This window comes from Juglans regia, unplaced genomic scaffold, assembly GCF_001411555.2.
Source record: "Juglans regia cultivar Chandler unplaced genomic scaffold, Walnut 2.0 Scaffold_802, whole genome shotgun sequence".
In the NCBI taxonomy this organism is placed as follows: Eukaryota; Viridiplantae; Streptophyta; class Magnoliopsida; order Fagales; family Juglandaceae; genus Juglans; species Juglans regia.
Genome location: NW_023362956.1, coordinates 1 through 10927, shown reverse-complemented (window position 1 = coordinate 10927; position 10927 = coordinate 1). Strand labels below are relative to the sequence as shown.

Here is a 10927-nt window from a genome sequence, read left to right as displayed (position 1 = left end):
TAGCGTATTTCCGATCCGAATGCGAACCGGCGATCTGATCGAACCCCTTGGCTACGCGATGGGCAGGACGCGATTTTAGAAAAATCCACTCCCGAGTGGTCCTTCTTGTCAATTCCTCTTGCAAGGCGGAAAAAACAAAAACGAGGGGTGCAACACGAGGACTTCCGAGGAGGTCACCCATCCTAGTACTACTCTCAACCAAGCACGGTTAACTGCGGAGTTCTAATGGGATCCGGTGCATTAGTGCTGGTATGATCGCGCCCATCATACTAATTATTTAAAATTCATATAATCCTAGTGCGACGTACTAGCGTCTTTACGATCCAAATGCGAACCGGCGATCTGATCAAAACCCATAGCTACGCGATCGGCAAGGCGCGATTTTCCTACAAATCCACTCCCGAGTGGTCCTTCTTGTCAATTCCTCTTGCAAGGCGGAAAAAACAAAAACGAGGGGTGCAACACGAGGACTTCCGAGGAGGTCACCCATCCTAGTACTACTCTCAACGAAGCACGGTTAACTGCGGAGTTCTAATGGGATCCGGTGCATTAGTGCTGGTATGATCGCGCCCATCATACTAATTATTTAAAATTCATATAATCCTAGTGCGACGTACTAGCGTCTTTCCGATCCAAATGCGAACCGGCGATCTGATCGAAACCCATAGCTACGCGATGGGCAGGGCGCGATTTTCCTAAAAATCCACTCCCGAGTTGTCCTTCTTGTCAATTCCTCTCACAAGGCGGAAAAAACAAAAACGAGGGGTGCAACACGAGGACTTCCCAGGAGGTGACCCATCCTAGTACTACTCTCGCCCAAGCACGTTAAATGCGGAGTTGAAATGGGATCCGGTGCATTAGTGCTGGTATGATCGCACCCGTCAAACTAATTATTTAAAATTCATATAATCCTAGGGCGACGTACTAGCGTCTTTCCGATCCAAATGCGAACCGGCGATCTGATCGAAACCCATAGCTACGCGATGGGCAGGGCGCGATTTTCCTAAAAATCCTCTCCCGAGTTGTCCTTCTTGTCAATTCCTCTAACAAGGTGGAAAAAACAAAAAACGAGGGGTGCAACACGAGGACTTCCCAGGAGGTGACCCATCCTAGTACTACTCTCGCCCAAGCACGCTTAACTGCGGAGTTCTGATGGGTTCCGGTGCATTTGTGCTGGTATGATCGCACCCATCAAACCAATTATTTAAAATTCATATAATCCTAGGGCGACCTACTAGCGTATTTCCGATCCCATTGCGAACCGGTAATCTGATCGAAACCCTTGGCTACACGATGGGCAGGGCGCGATTTTCCTAAAAATCCACTCCCAAGTTGCCTTCTTGTAAATTCCTCTCGCAAGGCGGAAAAAACAAAAACGAGGGGTGCACCACGAGGACTTCCCAGGAGGTCACCCATCCTTGTACTACTCTCGCCCAAGCACGGTTAACTGCGGAATTCTAATGGGATCTGGTGCATTAGTGCTGGTATGATCGCACCCATCAAACTAATTATTTAAAATTCTTATAATCCTAGTGCGACGTAATAGCGTCTTTCCCATGCAATTGCGAACCGGCGATATGATCGAAAGCCATAGGTACGCGATGGGCATGGCTCGATTTTCCTAAAAATCCACTCCCGAGTGGTCCTTCTTGTCCATTCATCTCACAAGGTGGAAAAAACAAAAACGAGGGGTGCAACACGAGGACTTCCCAGGAGGTCACCCATCCTAGTACTACTCTCGCCCAAGCACGCTTAGCTGCGGAGTTCTGATGGGATCCGCTGCATTAGTGCTTGTATGATCGCAACCATCAAACCAATTATTTAAAATTCATATAATCCTAGGCGACCTACTAGTGTATTTCCGATCCCAATGCGAACCGGCGATCTGATCGAAACCCTTGGCTACACGATGGGCAGGGCGCGATTTTCCTAAAAATCCACTCCCGAGTGGTCATTATTGTCAATTCCTCTCGCAAGGCGGAAAAAACAAAAACGAGGGGTGCAACACGAGGACTTCGCAGGAGGTCACCCATCCTAGTACTACTCTCTCCCAAGCACGGTAAAATGCGGAGTTCAAATGGGATCCGGTGCATTACTGCTGGTATGATCGCACCCGTCAAAGTAATTATTTAAAATTCATATAATCCTAGTGCGACGTACTAGCGTCTTTTCGATCCAAATGCGAACCGGCGATCTGATCGAAACCCATATCTACACGATCGGCAGGGCGCGATTTTTCACAAAATCCACTCCCGAGTTGTCCTTCTTGTCAATTCCTCTCGCAAGGCGGAAAAAACAAAAACGAGGGGTGCAACACGAGGACTTCCCAGGAGGTCACACATCCTACTACTACTCTCGCCCAAGCATGGTTAAATGCGGAGTTCAAATGGGATCCAGTGCATTAGTGCTGGTATGATCGCACCCATCAAAGTAATTATTTCAAATTCATATAATCCTAGGGCGACCTACTAGCATATTTCCGATCCCAATGCGAACCGGCGATCTGATCGAAACCCTTGGCCACACGATGGGCAGGGCGCAATTTTCCTAAAAATCCACTCCCGAGTGGTCCTTATTGTCAATTCCTCTCGCAAGGCGAAAAAAACAAAAACGAGGGGTGCAACACGAGGACTTCCCAGGAGGTCACCCATCCTAGTACTACTCTCGCCCAAGCACGCTTAACTGCGGAGTTCTGATGGGTTTCGGTGCATTTGTGCTGGTATGATCGCACCCATCAAACCAATTATTTAAAATTCATATAATCCTAGGGCGACCTACTAGCGTATTTCCGATCCCAATGCTTAACCGATCTCAACATCGAAACCTCTCATTACGCTGATGGGCGGTGGCTGAGCCAAAATCCACTTAATAATCGGTCCTTATTAATCTCCTCGCATAGTAAAACGAGGGGTGCAACACGAGGACTCCCCAGAGGTCACCCATCCTAGTACTACTTCCTCACTTCAAGCACGCCAATCAAGTGAGCGTCTGATGGGATCCGCATTAGTGCCGGCATGATCGCACTCCATCAAACTAATTACTTAAAATTCAAATAATCCTCGAGCTTAATAGCTGCCCTCCATCCCAATCCAAACGGAGATTCGATTCAAACCCATTTACGCTGATGTAAGTGTATTAAGTAGATTTTCTCCCAAAAATCCACTCCCGAGTGGTCCTTCTTGTCAATTCCTCTTGCAAGGCGGAAAAAACAAAAACGAGGGGTGCAACACGAGGACTTCCGAGGAGGTCACCCATCCTAGTACTACTCTCAACCAAGCACGGTTAACTGCGGAGTTCTAATGGGATCCGGTGCATTAGTGCTGGTATGATCGCACCCATCAAACTAATTACTTAAAATTCAAATAATCCTAGAGCGACATACTAGCGTCCTTCCGATCCCAATCCAAACGGAGATCTGATCCAAACCCATCGCTACGCGATCGGCAGGGCGCGATTTTCCTAAAAATCCACTCCCGAGTGGTCCTTATTGTCAATTCCTCTCGCAAGGCGGAAAAAACAAAAACGAGGGGTGCAACACGAGGACTTCCCAGGAGGTCACCCATCCTAGTACTACTCTCGCCCAAGCACGATTAAATGCGGAGTTGAAATGGGATCCGGTGCATTACTGCTGGTATGATCGCACCCGTCAAACTAATTATTTAAAATTCATATAATCCTAGTGCGACGTACTAGCGTCTTTCCGATCCAAATGCGAACCGGCGATCTGATCGAAACCCATAGCTACGATGGGCAGGGCGCGATTTTCCTAAAAATTCACTCCCGAGTTGTCCTTCTTGTCAATTCCTCTCAAAAGGCGGAAAAAACAAAAACGAGGGGTGCAACACGAGGACTTCCCAGGAGGTGACCCATCCTAGTACTACTCTCGCCCAAGCACGCTTAACTGCGAAGTTCAGATGGGTTCCGGTGCATTTGTGCTGGTATGATCGCACCCATCAAACCAATTATTTAAAATTCATATAATCCTAGGGCGACCTACTAGCGTATTTCCGATCCGAATGCGAACCGGTGATCTGATCGAAACCCTTGGCTACGCGATGGGCAGGGCGCGATTTTCCTAAAAATCCACTCCCAAGTTGTCCTTCTTGTAAATTCCTCTCGCAATGCGGAAAAAACAAAAACGAGGGGTGCAACACGACGACATCCGAGGAGGTCCCCCATCCTAGTACTGCTCTCGCCCAAGCAAGCTTGACTGCAGAGTTCTGATGGGATCCGGTGCATTAGTGCTGGTATGATCGCACCCATCAAACTAATTATTTAAAATTCATATAATCCTAGGGCGACCTACTTGCGTATTTCTGATCCCAATGCGAACCGGCGATCTGATCGAAACCCTTGGCTACGCGATGGGCAGGGCGCGATTTTTCGAAAAATCCACTTGTCAATTGGTCCTTCTTGTCAATTCCTCTCGCAAGGCGGAAAAAACAAAAACGAGGGGTGCAACACGAGGACTTCCCAGGAGGTCACCCATCCTAGTACTACTCGCGCCCAAGCACGCTTAACTGCGGAGTTCTGATGGGATCCGGTGCATTAGTGCTGGTATGATCGCACCCATCAAACTAATTACTTAAAATTCATATAATCCTTGAGCGACATACTAGCGTCCTTCCGATCCCAATCCAAACGGAGATCTGATCCAAACCCATGGCTACGCGATGGGCAGGGCGAGATTTTCCCAAAAATCCACCCCCGAGTGGTCCTTCTTGTCAATTTATCTCGCAAGGCGGAAAAAACAAAAACGAGGGGTGCAACACGAGGACTTCCCAGGAGGTCACCCATCCTAGTACTACTCTCGCCCAAGCACGCTTAACTGCGGAGTTCTGATGGGATCCGGTGCATTAGTGCTGGTATGATCGCACCCATCAAACTAATTACTTAAAATTCATATAATCCTTGAGCGACATACTAGCGTCCTTCCGATCCCAATCCAAACGGAGATCTGATCCAAACCCATGGCTACGCGATGGGCAGGGCGAGATTTTCCCAAAAATCCACTCCCGAGTGGTCCTTCTTGTCAATTTATCTCGCAAGGCGGAAAAAACAAAAACGAGGGGTGCAACACGAGGACTTCCCAGGAGGTCACCCATCCTAGTACTACTCTCGCCCAAGCACGCTTAACTGCGGAGTTCTGATGGGATCCGGTGCATTAGTGCTGGTATGATCGCACCCATCAAACTAATTACTTAAAATTCATATAATCCTTGAGCGACATACTAGCGTCCTTCCGATCCCAATCCAAACGGAGATCTGATCCAAACCCATAGCTACGCGATGGGCAGGGCGAGATTTTCCCAAAAATCCACTCCCGAGTTGTCCTTATTGTCAATTCCTCTCGCAAGGCGGAAAAAACAAAAACGAGGGGTGCAACACGGGGACTTCCCAGGAGGTCACCCATCCTAGTACTACTTTCGCCCAAGCACGGTTAAATGCGGAGTTGAAATGGGATCCGGTGCATTAGTGCTGGTATGATCGCACCCGTCAAACTAATTATTTAAAATTCATATAATCCTAGTGCGACGTACTAGCGTCTTTCCGATCCAAATGCGAACCGGCGATCTGATCGAAACCCATAGCTACGCGATGGGCAGGGCGCGATTTTCCTAAAAATCCTCTCCCGAGTTGTCCTTCTTGTCAATTCCTCTAACAAGGTGGAAAAAACAAAAAACGAGGGGTGCAACACGAGGACTTCCCAGGAGGTGACCCATCCTAGTACTACTCTCGCCCAAGCACGCTTAACTGCGGAGTTCTGATGGGTTCCGGTGCATTTGTGCTGGTATGATCGCACCCATCAAACCAATTATTTAAAATTCATATAATCCTAGGGCGACCTCCTAGCGTATTTCCGATCCCAATGCGAACCGGTGATCTGATCGAAACCCTTGGCTACGCGATGGGCAGGGCGCGATTTTCCTAAAAATCAACTCCCAAGTTGTCCTTCTTGTAAATTCCTCTCGCAAGGCGGAAAAAACAAAAACGAGGGGTGCAACACGACGACATCCGAGGAGGTCCCCCATCCTAGTACTGCTCTCGCCCAAGCAAGCTTGACTGCAGAGTTCTGATGGGATCCGGTGCATTAGTGCTGGTATGATCGCACCCATCAAACTAATTATTTAAAATTCATATAATCCTAGGGCGACCTACATGCGTATTTCTGATCCCAATGCGAACCGGCGATCTGATCGAAACCCTTGGCTGCGCGATGGGCAGGGCGCGATTTTTCGAAAAATCCACTTGTCAATTGGTCCTTCTTGTCAATTCCTCTCGCAAGGCGGAAAAAACAAAAACGAGGGGTGCACCACGAGGACTTCCCAGGAGGTCACCCATCCTAGTACTACTCTAGCCCAAGCACGGTTAACTGCGGAATTCTAATGGGATCTGGTGCATTAGTGCTGGTATGATCGCACCCATCAAACTAATTATTTAAAATTCTTATAACCCTAGTGCGACGTAATAGCGTCTTTCCCATGCAATTGCGAACCGGCGATCTGATCGAAAGCCATAGGTACGCGATGGGCATGGCTCGATTTTCCTAAAAATCCACTCCCGAGTGGTCCTTCTTGTCAATTCATCTCACAAGGTGGAAAAAACAAAAACGAGGGGTGCAACACGAGGACTTCCCAGGAGGTCACCCATCCTAGTACTACACTCGCCCAAGCACGCTTAGCTGCGGAGTTCTGATGGGATCCGCTGCATTTATGATCGCAACCATCAAACCAATTATTTAAAATTCATATAATCCTAGGCGACCTACTAGCGTATTTCCGATCCCAATGCGAACCGGCGATCTGATCGAAACCCTTGGCTACGCGCTGGGCAGGGCGTGATTTTCCTAAAAATCCACTCCCAAGTTGTCCTTCTTGTAAATTCGCCTCGTAAGGCGGAAAAAACAAAAACGAGTGGTGCAACATGAGGACTTCCCAGGAGGTCACCCATCCTAGTACTACTCTCGCCCAAGCAAGCTTGAATGCGGAGTTCTGATGGGATCCGGTGCATTAGTGCTGGTATGATCGCACCCATCAAACTAATTATTTCAAATTCATATAATCTTAGGGCGACCTACTAGCGTATTTCCGATCCCAATGCGAACCGGCGATCTGATCGAAACCCTTGGCTACATGATGGGCAGGGCGCGATTTTCCTAAAAATCCACTCCCGAGTGGTCCTTATTGTCAATTCCTCTCGCAAGACGGAAAAAACAAAAACGAGGGGTGCAACACGAGGACTTCGCAGGAGGTCACCCATCCTAGTACTACTCTCTCCCAAGCACGGTAAAATGCGGAGTTCAAATGGGATCCGGTGCATTACTGCTGGTATGATCGCACCCGTCAAAGTAATTATTTAAAATTCATATAATCCTAGTGCGACGTACTAGCGTCTTTTCGATCCAAATGCGAACCGGCGATCTGATCGAAACCCATATCGACACGTTCGGCAGGGCGCGATCCGGTGCATTAGTGTTGGTATGATCGCACCCATCAAACTAATTATTTCAAATTCATATAATCTTAGGGCGACCTACTAGCGTATTTCCGATCCCAATGCGAACCGGCGATCTGATCGAAACCCTTGGCTACGCGCTGGGCAGGGCGTGATTTTCCTAAAAATCCACTCCCAAGTTGTCCTCCTTGTAAATTCGCCTCGTAAGGCGGAAAAAACAAAAACGAGGGGTGCAACACGAGGACTTCCCAGGAGGTCACACATCCTACTACTACTCTCGCCCAAGCACGGTTAAATGCGGAGTTCAAATGGGATCCAGTGCATTAGTGCTGGTATGATCGCACCCATCAAAGTAATTATTTCAAATTCGTATAATCCTAGGGCGACCTACTAGCATATTTCCGATCCCAATGCGAACCGGCGATCTGATAGAAACCCTTGGCTACACGATGGGCAGGGCGCAATTTTCCTAAAAATCCACTCCCGAGTGGTCCTTATTGTCAATTCCTCTCGCAAGGCGGAAAAAACAAAAACGAGGGGTGCAACACGAGGACTTCCCAGGAGGTCACCCATCCTAGTACTACTCTCGCCCAAGCACGCTTGACTGCGGAGTTCTGATGGGTTCCGGTGCATTTGTGCTGGTATGATCGCACCCGTCAAACCAATTATTTAAAATTCATATAATCCTAGGGCGACCTACATGCGTATTTCTGATCCCAATGCGAACCGGCGATCTGATCGAAACCCTTGGCTACGCGATGGGCTGGGCGCGATTTTTCGAAAAATCCACTTGTCAATTGGTCCTTCTTGTCAATTCCTCTCGCAAGGCGGAAAAAACAAAAACGAGGGGTGCAACACGAGGACTTCCCAGGAGGTCACCCATCCTAGTACTACTCTCGCCCAAGCACGCTTAACTGCGGAGTTCTGATGGGATCCGGTGCATTAGTGCTGGTATGATCGCACACATCAAACTAATTACTTAAAATTCAAATAATCCTTGAGCGACATACTAGCGTCCTACCGATCCCAATCCAAACGGAGATCTGATCCAATCCCATCGCTATGCGATGGGCAGGGCGAGATTTTCCCAAAAATCCACTCCCGAGTGGTCCTTCTTGTCAATTCCTCTTGCAAGGCGAAAAAAACAAAAACGAGGGGTGCAACACGAGGACTTCCGAGGAGGTCACCCATCCTAGTACTACTCTCAACCAAGCACGGTTAACTGCGGAGTTCTAATGGGATCCGGTGCATTAGTGCTGGTATGATCGCACCCATCAAACTAATTACTTAAAATTCAAATAATCCTTGAGCGACATACTAGCGTCCTTCCGATCCCAATCCAAACGGAGATCTGATCCAAACCCAACGCTACGTAATGGGCAGGGCGAGATTTTCCCAAAAATCCACTCCTGAGTGGTCCTTCTTGTCAATTTATCTAGCAAGGCGGAAAAAACAAAAACGAGGGGTGCAACACGAGGACTTCCCAGGAGGTCGCCCATCCTAGTACTACTCTCGCCCAAGCACGCTTAACTGCGGAGTTCTGATGGGATCCGGTGCATTAGTGCTGGTATGATCGCACCCATCAAACTAATTACTTAAAATTCATATAATCCTTGAGCGACATACTAGCGTCCTTCCGATCCCAATCCAAACGGAGATCTGATCCAACCCCATGGCTACGCGATGGGCAGGGCGAGATTTCCCGAAAAATCCACTCCCGAGTGGTCCTTCTTGTCAATTTATCTCGCAAGGCGGAAAAAACAAAAACGAGGGGTGCAACACGAGGACTTCCCAGGAGGTCACCCATCCTAGTACTACTCTCGCCCAAGCACGCTTAGCTGCGGAGTTCTGATGGGATCCGGTGCATTAGTGCTGGTATGATCGCACCCATCAAACTAATTACTTAAAATTCAAATAATCCTTGAGCGACATACTACCGTCCTTCCGATCCCAATCCAAACGGAGATCTGATCCAAACCCATCGCTACGCGATGGGGAGGGCGAGATTTTCCCAAAAATCCACTCCCGAGTGGTCCTTCTTGTCAATTCCTCTTGCAAGGCGGAAAAAACAAAAATGAGGGGTGCAACACGAGGACTTCCGAGGAGGTCACCCATCCTAGTACTACTCTCAACCAAGCACGGTTAACTGCGGAGTTCTAATGGGATCCGGTGCATTAGTGCTGGTATGATCGCACCCATCAAACTAATTACTTAAAATTCAAATAATCCTTGAGCGACATACTAGTGTCCTTCCGATCCCAATCCAAACGGAGATCTGATCCAAACCCATCGCTACGCGATGGGCAGGGCGAGATTTTCCCAAAAATCCACTCACAAGTGGTCCTTCTTGTCAATTTATCTCGCAAGGCGGAAAAAACAAAAACGAGGGGTGCAACACGAGGACTTCCCTGGAGGTCACCCATCCTAGTACTACTCTCGCCCAAGCACGCTTAACTGCGGAGTTCTGATGGGATCCGGTGCATTAGTGCTGGTATGATCGCACCCATCAAACTAATTACTTAAAATTCATATAATCCTTGACCGACATACTAGCGTCCTTCCGATCCCAATCCAAACGGAGATCTGATCCAAACCCATGGCTACGCGATGGGCAGGGCGAGATTTCCCAAAAAATCCACTCCCGAGTGCTCCTTCTTGTCAATTTATCTCGCAAGGCGGGAAAAACAAAAACGAGGGGTGCAACACGAGGACTTCCCAGGAGGTCACCCATCCTAGTACTACTCTCACCCAAGCACGGTTAACTGCGGAGTTCTAATGGGATCCGGTGCATTAGTGCTGGTATGATCGCACCCATCAAACTAATTACTTAAAATTCATATAATCCAAGTGTGACGTACTAGCGTCTTTCCGATCCAAATGCGAACCGGCGATCTGATCGAAACCAATAGCTACGAGATGGGCAGGGCGCGATTTTCCTAAGAATCCACTCCCGAGTTGTCCTTATTGTCAATGCCTCTCCCAAGGCGGAGAAAACAAAAACGTGGGGTGCAACACGAGGACTTCCCAGGAGGTGACCCATCCTAGTACAACTCTCACCCAAACACGCTTAACTGCGGAGTCCTGATGGGTTCTGGTGCAGTTGTGCTGGTATGATCGTACCCATCAAACCAATTATTTAAAATTCATATAATCCTAGGGCGACCTACTAGCGTATTTACGATCCGAATGCGAACCGGCGATCTGATCGAAACCCTTAGCTACGCGATGGGCAGGGCGCGATTTTCGAAAAATCCACTCCCGAGTGGTTCTTCTTGTCAATTCCTCTTGCAAGGCGGAAAAAACAAAAACGAGGGGTGCAACACGAGGACTTCCGAGGAGGTCACCCATCCTAGTACTACTCTCAACCAAGCACGGTTAACTGCGGAGTTCTAATGGGATCCGGTGCATTAGTGCTGGTATGATCGCGCCCATCAAACTAATTATTTAAAATTCATATAATCCTAGTGCGACG

General features: G+C 48.3%; 33 non-coding genes and 1 pseudogene across 33 annotated transcripts; all 34 read right to left on the bottom strand.

Moving 5' to 3' along the window:
* Positions 1 to 144: 144 nt before the first annotated feature.
* Positions 145 to 263, bottom strand: LOC118346715. The gene has a single exon (XR_004800002.1). It is a non-coding gene; the product is annotated as a 5S ribosomal RNA (ribosomal RNA).
* A 190-nt stretch (positions 264 to 453) lies between these two features.
* LOC118346722 lies at positions 454 to 572 on the bottom strand. Its single transcript, XR_004800009.1, has one exon. It is a non-coding gene; the product is annotated as a 5S ribosomal RNA (ribosomal RNA).
* A 190-nt stretch (positions 573 to 762) lies between these two features.
* On the bottom strand, positions 763 to 880 carry LOC118346724. Its single transcript, XR_004800011.1, has one exon. It is a non-coding gene; the product is annotated as a 5S ribosomal RNA (ribosomal RNA).
* A 191-nt stretch (positions 881 to 1071) lies between these two features.
* Positions 1072 to 1190, bottom strand: LOC118346704. The gene has a single exon (XR_004799991.1). It is a non-coding gene; the product is annotated as a 5S ribosomal RNA (ribosomal RNA).
* Positions 1191 to 1379: 189 nt separating this feature from the next.
* On the bottom strand, positions 1380 to 1498 carry LOC118346713. Its single transcript, XR_004800000.1, has one exon. It is a non-coding gene; the product is annotated as a 5S ribosomal RNA (ribosomal RNA).
* A 190-nt stretch (positions 1499 to 1688) lies between these two features.
* On the bottom strand, positions 1689 to 1807 carry LOC118346708. The gene has a single exon (XR_004799995.1). It is a non-coding gene; the product is annotated as a 5S ribosomal RNA (ribosomal RNA).
* Positions 1808 to 1996: 189 nt separating this feature from the next.
* On the bottom strand, positions 1997 to 2115 carry LOC118346729. The gene has a single exon (XR_004800016.1). It is a non-coding gene; the product is annotated as a 5S ribosomal RNA (ribosomal RNA).
* Positions 2116 to 2305: 190 nt separating this feature from the next.
* Positions 2306 to 2424, bottom strand: LOC118346723. Its single transcript, XR_004800010.1, has one exon. It is a non-coding gene; the product is annotated as a 5S ribosomal RNA (ribosomal RNA).
* Positions 2425 to 2614: 190 nt separating this feature from the next.
* On the bottom strand, positions 2615 to 2733 carry LOC118346706. The gene has a single exon (XR_004799993.1). It is a non-coding gene; the product is annotated as a 5S ribosomal RNA (ribosomal RNA).
* Positions 2734 to 3218: 485 nt separating this feature from the next.
* Positions 3219 to 3337, bottom strand: LOC118346712. Its single transcript, XR_004799999.1, has one exon. It is a non-coding gene; the product is annotated as a 5S ribosomal RNA (ribosomal RNA).
* Positions 3338 to 3526: 189 nt separating this feature from the next.
* On the bottom strand, positions 3527 to 3645 carry LOC118346719. Its single transcript, XR_004800006.1, has one exon. It is a non-coding gene; the product is annotated as a 5S ribosomal RNA (ribosomal RNA).
* Positions 3646 to 3833: 188 nt separating this feature from the next.
* On the bottom strand, positions 3834 to 3952 carry LOC118346707. The gene has a single exon (XR_004799994.1). It is a non-coding gene; the product is annotated as a 5S ribosomal RNA (ribosomal RNA).
* Positions 3953 to 4142: 190 nt separating this feature from the next.
* LOC118346726 lies at positions 4143 to 4261 on the bottom strand. Its single transcript, XR_004800013.1, has one exon. It is a non-coding gene; the product is annotated as a 5S ribosomal RNA (ribosomal RNA).
* Positions 4262 to 4452: 191 nt separating this feature from the next.
* Positions 4453 to 4571, bottom strand: LOC118346731. Its single transcript, XR_004800017.1, has one exon. It is a non-coding gene; the product is annotated as a 5S ribosomal RNA (ribosomal RNA).
* A 189-nt stretch (positions 4572 to 4760) lies between these two features.
* LOC118346710 lies at positions 4761 to 4879 on the bottom strand. The gene has a single exon (XR_004799997.1). It is a non-coding gene; the product is annotated as a 5S ribosomal RNA (ribosomal RNA).
* Positions 4880 to 5068: 189 nt separating this feature from the next.
* LOC118346699 lies at positions 5069 to 5187 on the bottom strand. Its single transcript, XR_004799986.1, has one exon. It is a non-coding gene; the product is annotated as a 5S ribosomal RNA (ribosomal RNA).
* A 189-nt stretch (positions 5188 to 5376) lies between these two features.
* On the bottom strand, positions 5377 to 5495 carry LOC118346720. Its single transcript, XR_004800007.1, has one exon. It is a non-coding gene; the product is annotated as a 5S ribosomal RNA (ribosomal RNA).
* A 191-nt stretch (positions 5496 to 5686) lies between these two features.
* LOC118346703 lies at positions 5687 to 5805 on the bottom strand. Its single transcript, XR_004799990.1, has one exon. It is a non-coding gene; the product is annotated as a 5S ribosomal RNA (ribosomal RNA).
* Positions 5806 to 5995: 190 nt separating this feature from the next.
* LOC118346725 lies at positions 5996 to 6114 on the bottom strand. The gene has a single exon (XR_004800012.1). It is a non-coding gene; the product is annotated as a 5S ribosomal RNA (ribosomal RNA).
* A 191-nt stretch (positions 6115 to 6305) lies between these two features.
* LOC118346716 lies at positions 6306 to 6424 on the bottom strand. The gene has a single exon (XR_004800003.1). It is a non-coding gene; the product is annotated as a 5S ribosomal RNA (ribosomal RNA).
* A 190-nt stretch (positions 6425 to 6614) lies between these two features.
* LOC118346730 lies at positions 6615 to 6725 on the bottom strand (annotated as a pseudogene).
* A 189-nt stretch (positions 6726 to 6914) lies between these two features.
* Positions 6915 to 7033, bottom strand: LOC118346717. Its single transcript, XR_004800004.1, has one exon. It is a non-coding gene; the product is annotated as a 5S ribosomal RNA (ribosomal RNA).
* Positions 7034 to 7223: 190 nt separating this feature from the next.
* Positions 7224 to 7342, bottom strand: LOC118346728. The gene has a single exon (XR_004800015.1). It is a non-coding gene; the product is annotated as a 5S ribosomal RNA (ribosomal RNA).
* Positions 7343 to 7682: 340 nt separating this feature from the next.
* On the bottom strand, positions 7683 to 7801 carry LOC118346718. Its single transcript, XR_004800005.1, has one exon. It is a non-coding gene; the product is annotated as a 5S ribosomal RNA (ribosomal RNA).
* A 190-nt stretch (positions 7802 to 7991) lies between these two features.
* Positions 7992 to 8110, bottom strand: LOC118346702. Its single transcript, XR_004799989.1, has one exon. It is a non-coding gene; the product is annotated as a 5S ribosomal RNA (ribosomal RNA).
* Positions 8111 to 8301: 191 nt separating this feature from the next.
* Positions 8302 to 8420, bottom strand: LOC118346700. The gene has a single exon (XR_004799987.1). It is a non-coding gene; the product is annotated as a 5S ribosomal RNA (ribosomal RNA).
* A 189-nt stretch (positions 8421 to 8609) lies between these two features.
* On the bottom strand, positions 8610 to 8728 carry LOC118346711. Its single transcript, XR_004799998.1, has one exon. It is a non-coding gene; the product is annotated as a 5S ribosomal RNA (ribosomal RNA).
* Positions 8729 to 8917: 189 nt separating this feature from the next.
* LOC118346732 lies at positions 8918 to 9036 on the bottom strand. The gene has a single exon (XR_004800018.1). It is a non-coding gene; the product is annotated as a 5S ribosomal RNA (ribosomal RNA).
* A 189-nt stretch (positions 9037 to 9225) lies between these two features.
* Positions 9226 to 9344, bottom strand: LOC118346721. Its single transcript, XR_004800008.1, has one exon. It is a non-coding gene; the product is annotated as a 5S ribosomal RNA (ribosomal RNA).
* A 189-nt stretch (positions 9345 to 9533) lies between these two features.
* Positions 9534 to 9652, bottom strand: LOC118346709. Its single transcript, XR_004799996.1, has one exon. It is a non-coding gene; the product is annotated as a 5S ribosomal RNA (ribosomal RNA).
* A 189-nt stretch (positions 9653 to 9841) lies between these two features.
* Positions 9842 to 9960, bottom strand: LOC118346701. Its single transcript, XR_004799988.1, has one exon. It is a non-coding gene; the product is annotated as a 5S ribosomal RNA (ribosomal RNA).
* A 189-nt stretch (positions 9961 to 10149) lies between these two features.
* On the bottom strand, positions 10150 to 10268 carry LOC118346705. Its single transcript, XR_004799992.1, has one exon. It is a non-coding gene; the product is annotated as a 5S ribosomal RNA (ribosomal RNA).
* A 190-nt stretch (positions 10269 to 10458) lies between these two features.
* On the bottom strand, positions 10459 to 10577 carry LOC118346727. Its single transcript, XR_004800014.1, has one exon. It is a non-coding gene; the product is annotated as a 5S ribosomal RNA (ribosomal RNA).
* Positions 10578 to 10766: 189 nt separating this feature from the next.
* Positions 10767 to 10885, bottom strand: LOC118346714. The gene has a single exon (XR_004800001.1). It is a non-coding gene; the product is annotated as a 5S ribosomal RNA (ribosomal RNA).
* Positions 10886 to 10927: the final 42 nt, after the last annotated feature.